We start from the raw sequence: 8,530 nt of genomic DNA, 5'->3' as shown, positions 1-8,530 counted from the left end.
GACAAAGGGATTTTTAAAGTACTAATACTAAAAAAATAAAAGTACTAATATTGAAATAACAATTGAAAGCTTAACATTTATTAAAAACATTTACTAGACCCTATCTGAAAGAACATACATATGCTGTTTATGTATTTACTGTAAGAAGTATAATACAGGGCTGGGGTTGTGGCTAAGCCATAGAGCGCACCTAGCATGTGCGAGGTACTAGGTCTGATCCTCAGCACCACATAAAAATAAATAAATAGAACAAAGGTATTATGTCCGACTTCAAGTAAGAAAAAAAATAAAAGAAGTATAATATATAATGTTTCCTGTAAGACATCCAATCAATTAATTTATGTCTGTGTAATATACATAATAATATTAATTACTGATACTTCAAATATTCTCATATTTGTTCTTGACACATAATAAATTAGTGCTTTTATCCATAAAGAATACCAAATTAAAACCATCTCAGAATTATAGAACTTTATATAACCTAATTCAAAGATCAGCCTATGAAGTCAGCTAGATTTCAATTAATCCCTAAATTAGTCCTCAAATTGGAAAGTGACAAATTGTATTACAGTAATTTTTTTTAAAAAAATTATTTGTTCTTTTATATATACGTGGCGGTAGAGTGAATTTTAACATATCACACATACATGGTGTATAACTTATTCTAATTAGGATCCCATTCTTATGGTTGTACATGAACATAGGAAAGTTATGTCAGATTCATTGTAATGTCTTTCCTATTTCCATTGGCCTCTCCCTTCCCTTCATTTCCCTTTGTCTAATCTGGTGAACTCCTATTCTCCCCTTGCTTATTGTGTGTTAGCATCTGCATATCTATCAGAGAAAACATTTATCCTTTGGTTTTTTGGGACTAGCTTATTTCACATAGCATGATAGTCTCCACTTCCATCCATTTATTAGCAAATGCCATAATTTCATTATTCTTTATGGCTGAATACTATTCTATTGTGTATATATACTACATTTTTCTTATCCATTCATCTGTTGTAAGGCACCTAGATTGGTTCTATAGCTTAGCCATTGTGAATTGGGCTGCTATAAACATTGATGTGGTCGCGTGATTATATTATGCTGATTTTAAGTCTTTTAGGTATAGACCGAGGAGTAGGATAACTAGCTCAAATGGTGGTTGCATTCCAAGTTTTCTTAAGAATCTCCATACTGCTTTCCAGAGTGATTTCACCAATTTGCAGTCCCAATAGCAATGTATAAGAGTACCTTATTTCCCACATCCTTGCCAACATTTATTGTTACTTGTATTCTTTTTTTATTGTAGTTGTAGATGGACAGCATGCCTTTATTTTATCTGTTTATTTTTATGTGGTGCTAAGGATTGAACCCAGAGCCTCATGCATGCTAGGTAAGCAGACTGTCACTGAGCTACAGCCCCAGCCTGTTACTTGTATTCTTGATAATTACCATTCTTACTGGAGTGAGATGAAATTACAGTGTAGTTTCAATTTGCATTCCTAATTGCTAGAGATGTTGAACATTTTTCATACATTTGTAGACCATTTGTGTTGCTTCTTCTGCAAAGGGCCTGTTCAGATCTTTTGCCCATTTATGGATTTGGTTATTTTTTGTTAGTTTGTTTTGGTGTGAAATTTGTTGAGTTATTTATATATCCTTGAGATTAATGTACTATGTGAAGTTCAGGTGGCAAAGATTTTCTCCCATTCTGTAGGCTCTCTCTTCGCATTTTTTATTGTTTCCTTTGCTGTGAGGAAGCTTTTTAGTTTGGTACCACCCCATTTATTGATTCTTTATTGTGCTTCTTGTGCATTAGGAGTTTTGTTGAGGAAGTTGATTCCTAAGGTGACACAATGGAGAGTTGGGCCTACATTTTCTTCCAGTAGATGCAGGGTCTTTGATCTAATGCCTAGTCCTTGATCCACTTTGGGTTGAGTTTTGTTGTATTGCAGTAATTAATATTTATTTTAACATAAACTTTATTTTTTATAAAATTTTAACAGGTATAAATTTTTATTTCAAAGCTTAATTCAGAAAATGATACTTATTTTAAGAGATCATCTGAAATACATAAAATATCTCTCTCCATCCTAATATAACAACAACCATCTATTTGCTAAATAAATATTTTCCTGAATGACATAAACTATTCAATCACTATAAGAGATACTCTCTTTGTGATAAAAAAATCAAGCTACCAATCTATTAGGGCAATGAATCACCATAATGATAAACAAATTACTGTCCTTGGTAAATTCAATAAACACCATTTAAAAGGAGGACTAAAGCCAAATAGAAATTACTAATAAAGATAAATCATGCTGTTAGCAATGTCCTTTGAAACTAAATATGTGCACTTTAATAGACATTTTCAGCCTTTTGCATTTTTAAGAAAGATATATAAGGCAACACTCAATACTCCAAGGAAAGACCATTAAGGAGTTTTATAAAGTATTATTTGACTCACCTAGCTTTACTGCAAATATTTGTCCTGGAGTATGTTATCATGCTTTAAAATGATCAGTACAATAAAACACATTGATCCATCAACACGTTTGTTCAGCAACTATAATGTGTTGGTACTGTCAAATTTAATGTTGTTCTAGATCTCAAGCCTGAAATATGCTCTTTTGTTCCAAACAAGATATTCTTTGTAATGGTTTAGGACATAGAAGCTCCTAGGTAGTTAATAAAGAGACTTTACTCTTCTTAAAATTTATCATTGAGGTGTTATATATAAAAGAACATATTTCAAAAGTTTACATCTTGGTAAATCTTCACCAAATATATAATGGTAGAATCAATAGCCAGATTAAGAAATAGAGCTTTACAAGCTTCCCCCAAACCTCCCATTTCCTTTTCCTAGTCATTCTTTCTTCATTGGTAAATATTATCCTGCTTCTAATTGCATAAAGTTCCATCTGATGCCATGCTTTATGTAATGGAACCACATACTATATATTCTTTTGTGACGTATTTTTTTTCTAATATTATGTTTATGGGATTCATACACATTGCTGTGTGTAGTTGTAGTTCAATTTCATTGCTATTAGTATTCCATTGTGGGAATATATCTCCAATGTGTTAATCTATTTCTCTTTTCTGGAATTGGAATGGTTTAAGTATGGGCCAAGTAGGGATTCTAGGAACATTATAATGCATGCATTTTGGTAAACATATGTGTATATAACTAGAAATGGAATTGCTGGGTCACATATACTTATTAATTCGCAAGTAGATTTTCAAAATTGAAAAATCAAACAGTGGTACCATAAGACTGGGAAGCTATTGATATCTTCACCAGCAATTAACTAATAGCTCAAGAAAGGTGCTTATTGACATTTTAGGTGCTTTCAGTGATCTTATAATTTGGCACTCAGTTGTGATCTTTTATGGTTTTGGCAAATTTTACAGTTTTTCAAATCTTCATTACTCAAGCATTGGAATAAAACCACTTCTGATCCACATTCTAACAGGCACACATTACCAGAAAAAATAAGCTCAATTTCGTCTTGAATTCTCTGTTTGCATACCATTACTAAAGCTATTTTTAAATATTTAATTCCAAGTCTTTGTAATTTTTCCTTTAAAGAAATATTTCATTTTAACAATGATAGTCTTTAAAAAACACTTTTTCTTCTGAGAGATATTGCAATATTTTAAATACTCTTACTCCTTTAAATGTGTAAAGACCACATCGTTTTCACTCTGGTTTCTTGCTTATAGAAAAAGAAATTATTTCCCACTATTTAAATCTGGAGTAAATAAGAACTGTATTGGAACTTCATTTAGCTGCTCTTTATTGACTCTGTTTGAAGATAACATTTTTCTTTTAATTTTAGGTTGAACTGATATATTTTGAACCATCCTGCTTCCAGATAAATTATTTTATTATACAAGTAATCAATTCCTCTAAAGTAGTCTTCAAAATATCTTAGTGGCAATGGTAAGATCCCCTGTCTCCTTAAACTATCTGTATATGCAAATCTTATTTTTAAATAAAATTAACATCTCAGGCTTTTGAAAACAATTTTTACTAAAACTTAATAATATTTTTGAAAGCATACTTTCTCTTTATACCTAACTAAAGTGCTTAATGTGTTTAATCTGGCTTAGCCTTCAACCCAAAAAGAAAGGAAAGCTATAAGATAAATAATTTAACATTGTGGTACTTATTTAATAAAAGGGTAAAAAGGCATAATGAGGGTAAGTAACTTTCATAAGATCATAAGCTATCAAATGAGCTCAGGTAGTGTAACAATGAAGTCCACCTACTTAACTCCCATGCCATGTCTCCCAGTCTCATGGCTATGTCTATATATTCAATAGACTTGTAATTTATCCACTGATCCCACATAGAACTCTCAAGAACATTTTGAGCATTTTGAGACTATGTACTTGCAGATGGGTTCAAAATGAAAATCAAACAATTTAGGTATCCATAATCCAAGAAAAAAGATCTGCAATTATGTAATGCATAGTGTTTGAAGGACAGAAAAAAGTGTCCAAGATTCAGGGATTCAGGGAGAGCAGGTATAAGAATGAGAGGAATTGGATCAAGGGGACCAATTAAGATAAGGTTCAAATCATAAGTAATTACAACTCAGAAAGGATGTTTGCTAACCAAATACAAAACACCTATATTTCCCACCCAATCCCTAAGAATTAATGCTGAGTAAATCTGTTGTAACATTGGTGGGAAATAATCACACACTGGTGGCATGTGTGGGCAGGAAGTCAATCCTACTTAGGAAAACATTTTCCTAATGCCAGGCTAGCATAGTAGCCCTGCAAAAATAAGTATAAACAAATCAAACACTAAATATCTTGAAATGGAAAAAAGGTGCAATTTTAGAGGTCAGATCCATTCCTGGTAAAATTCCCTTACTAAGCAGTTTTACATTTGGCAATATAAAATATTATTGGGAATCAAAATATTACAGTGATTTCATAAAGTTTTGGGGTACCTATCTATAAATAACCTAATTATTCTCCCCTACTGCCTTTTCCTACTCTCCTCTTTTTCAGTCATAAATCAGTAGGGAAGGATAAGAAAAATATTACGAAGATCAGAGACTGAACTTCTGGAGACGTCTATAATACTGTTAACCAAAATGCAGAATGGAAGAAGTCTAGGGTATGGAGATTAGATGTATCCACTGAAAAAACAAGAGTCTGTTCGGACAAGCTGAGAACTATGTCCAAGCTGTATAATGTTCTAAAGAAAATTGAATCATAATTCAGTGCTTCACAATTTCTTGTTTGGATAAAAAGGTATAACAACAACTTCTTCACAAGATGGTAAGAGATCTAAATAAGACATATGACAGTACCTGGTGTACTTTAGGCAAAGATGTTGACAAACTCAATCTCCTTTCTTTGAATAATTATACAGATTTTCATGTCTCTCTTAAAGCATAATTTACTTTCTATTCTGCATTATAGTTGCTTCTTTATGCATTTACTCTCCTGTGCTAGAGTTCAAGTCCATTTTGAACAGAACATATGATATATGCCTTATTTACAAGTATCTTAGTTGATATTTAGTAAATATATATTTTAATGGCTAAGTTTAATAATATAATAAGTTTATTGAAATATAATGGAGCACACAATAATCAGGTAGGTGTCAGTAATGGAGATATTCAAGGTAGAAAATATATGGCAGTTCAAACCAGTGGAGAAAGAGCCAGAAAACCACCATAACTGGTAGAAGGATCCAACAAGTGGATTGTATTTATAGGAACAAAGCAAGAGGTGAAGGAGTAAAATCAAATTATTGGGAGAGAATGGAAGGAAATATGTGAACATATACATAGTTTTTCATACTAATAAATTTTCGTTAGAGATAATGACTTTGGCTCTGGAGTCAGCAAATTCTAGGTTTGAATCTTCAGTTTGTAGAGGTTTAATTGTAAGCAAATTATCTATTCCTTACCTATTATACGTGGAGAATAATAATGCCCACTTATGGCTATAATGGAGAATTAAAGAAAGTAATTCATGCTAAAACACTTAGTACAGTGGCAGGAATATAATAAGTGCCCAACAAATATCAGTATTTATAATAATAATAATACTTACCATAATTATTTTCATTTTATAAATGAAATTATAGAATTTTAGGATTTTAAATATTTTCCAAAATGACATTAGCTAATAAGTGCTGGAACCAGGTATCAAGCCCAAGCTGAACAGCCAGCAAAGCCTACACTGTTTCTAACATACTGTGTTAGACTTAGTAAAAGCAAAGGATTTGGACAAACAAACAAAACAGAATAGTAATTCTTAGGACAGACCAGGCACATTACTAAACCTGGGAATGTTGTGTGTCCTCTTGAACTTCCTTGGCTTGACATAAGGATCAGTTTCATAGTTAGAGCCTCAACCATGAGGACTGAAAATTGATGTATTCATAGAGAGTCATTCTAGTCATTTCAGCTCTCCTTAAATGTTAGCAATGGTTCCTGGAAATATATTATTCCATTGGTCAGGAAAATATTAATTATTATAATTATTTATTGTTAGGAAGTATAACAGTATATCAATAAGAGCGTGGCCCTCGCGTTAATATATACAAGGTTTTAAATTCTGGGTTTTCCACTTACTAACTCAAACTTTGGGGTTCAAATTGTTCATCTGTAAAAAGGCAACATTGAAAATAGATACCTAATAAGATAGCTTTGAAAGCTAAACATAATAATGTATATAAGATACTTTCAGTAAATGTTAGCTATTGGGGGAACATTATTAGTGTGTACCCATAACTGGTTCTCTTCTCCTTTGACCCATAGGAGACTGATTTCCTATGAGTTGGGCATGGCCATGTAAGTAGCTCTAACCAAGGTAATGTAGATATAAGAATTTAGATTTATTATAAGCATTTAGATTTATAATCATATTGTTTCTTAGTATTGACTTGGTGTCTGTAACTGTCCTGAGTATGTTTTGTGTTATGTATTTTGCTCTATTTATCTATTACAACATATTAAATGTAAATTAAACTAAGTGTAGCTTTAGTAAACAATGAGTATTTTAAAAAGTATTTCATCACCTTTATTCACTAAATTATGGGACATTAAAATTCCATCCTTTGGACAATTCAAGAGGTAAGAATTAAATAAGGTATGATTGTCTTCTAAAAGTATATAAAATGTACAATATGGCAAATTCATAAAGGGAGGAAATTTATTTGAAAATGTTGACTATACATAAGCCCAGGAATCTACTCTCAAGACACAGAATAAAATTAAATTATTTTTAAAGAAGTTATTGAAAGAAGCTATTGAAAACTTACAATGAGTGATGGATTATACAATGAAGAGTACAGAAAAGGCCCAAATGAATAAGCTTTACACTATTCTTTGTAAAACAGTGGTAAAAAGAAACAATGCAAGTGTGACTAAATTAGACTTTTAATTCCATCTAATATTATCAAATATCAGCATTATACTAGATACTGATATAGAGTGTCTGCATTGGTTAAAGAATACCATCAGCTTCAAGAAATAACTCCGAAAATCTCAGTTGCTTACCCAAAGTGTGTTTGTCTCTCATTCAGAGTTCAATATAAATGTTCAATATAAATGAACAGTATAAATGGTCAGGAGGTTCTCCTCCAAGTGGTAACTCAAATCATGTCTCCAGCCATGTAGTGGCTGAGAATTAGGCTAGCTAATGAACAAGGAAAAGAGCATATGGCAAATGAAAAGGAAAACTTATGCATTCAGGCCTGGAAATATACTCAAATATATTGCCCAGAACTACTCAAATGGCTTCACCCAAATATAAGGATGTAGAAATGAAAATATGTAGTAATATACAATTAATATGTGTGTACAAGAAATTTTATGCTATTAAATATTGGACTTAAACTGTGAAACATAAGATTGAAAGTTTTCTAGAAATACAGAATAATGTGATAATATAGAAAGAAGTATGGGAAAATGTTAAGTGGAGTGAAGAATGAATATATAATGCCAATATATAAGACTTCAAAAAAGGCAAATAAAAATAGGAATGACAGGCAAGAAGCAATGAGAAACAAAACCAAAATCAGGAACTCATTGTTAAATATATGTATTTAGTATGAAATATTATGCCTATATAAACCTGGAACTAAAGCCCCAAATAATAGGATTCAAATTTTAAGTGAGAAGAAGACTGGACAATAATGAAAGCATGCTGAGGTTTTTGTCTCATTAGCTGAAGTTATAATTACAGATTTATTAAGAAATTATATGGGACTGCGGATATAGCTCAGTTTGTAGAGTCTGGAATATACAAGGACTGGCATGTATAAGGCCCTGGGTTCAATCCCTAGCACCAAAATAATTATATGAAGTTAAATATTTGTTTTGGATATCTAACAATAACTTGCAGAATAATAAAAATAGAATATCAGAAAATTACAATAGAATAGACATTTGGAAATTTAAAAACAGGTGAAGAATATAAAACTTCAGTAATCCAACAAAAAACCAAAAAAGTAGAAAGAAGAAAAATAGCATACCACACAGAAAGAAATAATAGTAGT

This window comes from Marmota marmota, unplaced genomic scaffold, assembly GCF_001458135.2.
Source record: "Marmota marmota marmota unplaced genomic scaffold, marMar, whole genome shotgun sequence".
NCBI lineage: Eukaryota > Metazoa > Chordata > Mammalia > Rodentia > Sciuridae > Marmota > Marmota marmota.
This window is presented reverse-complemented; position numbering follows the sequence as displayed.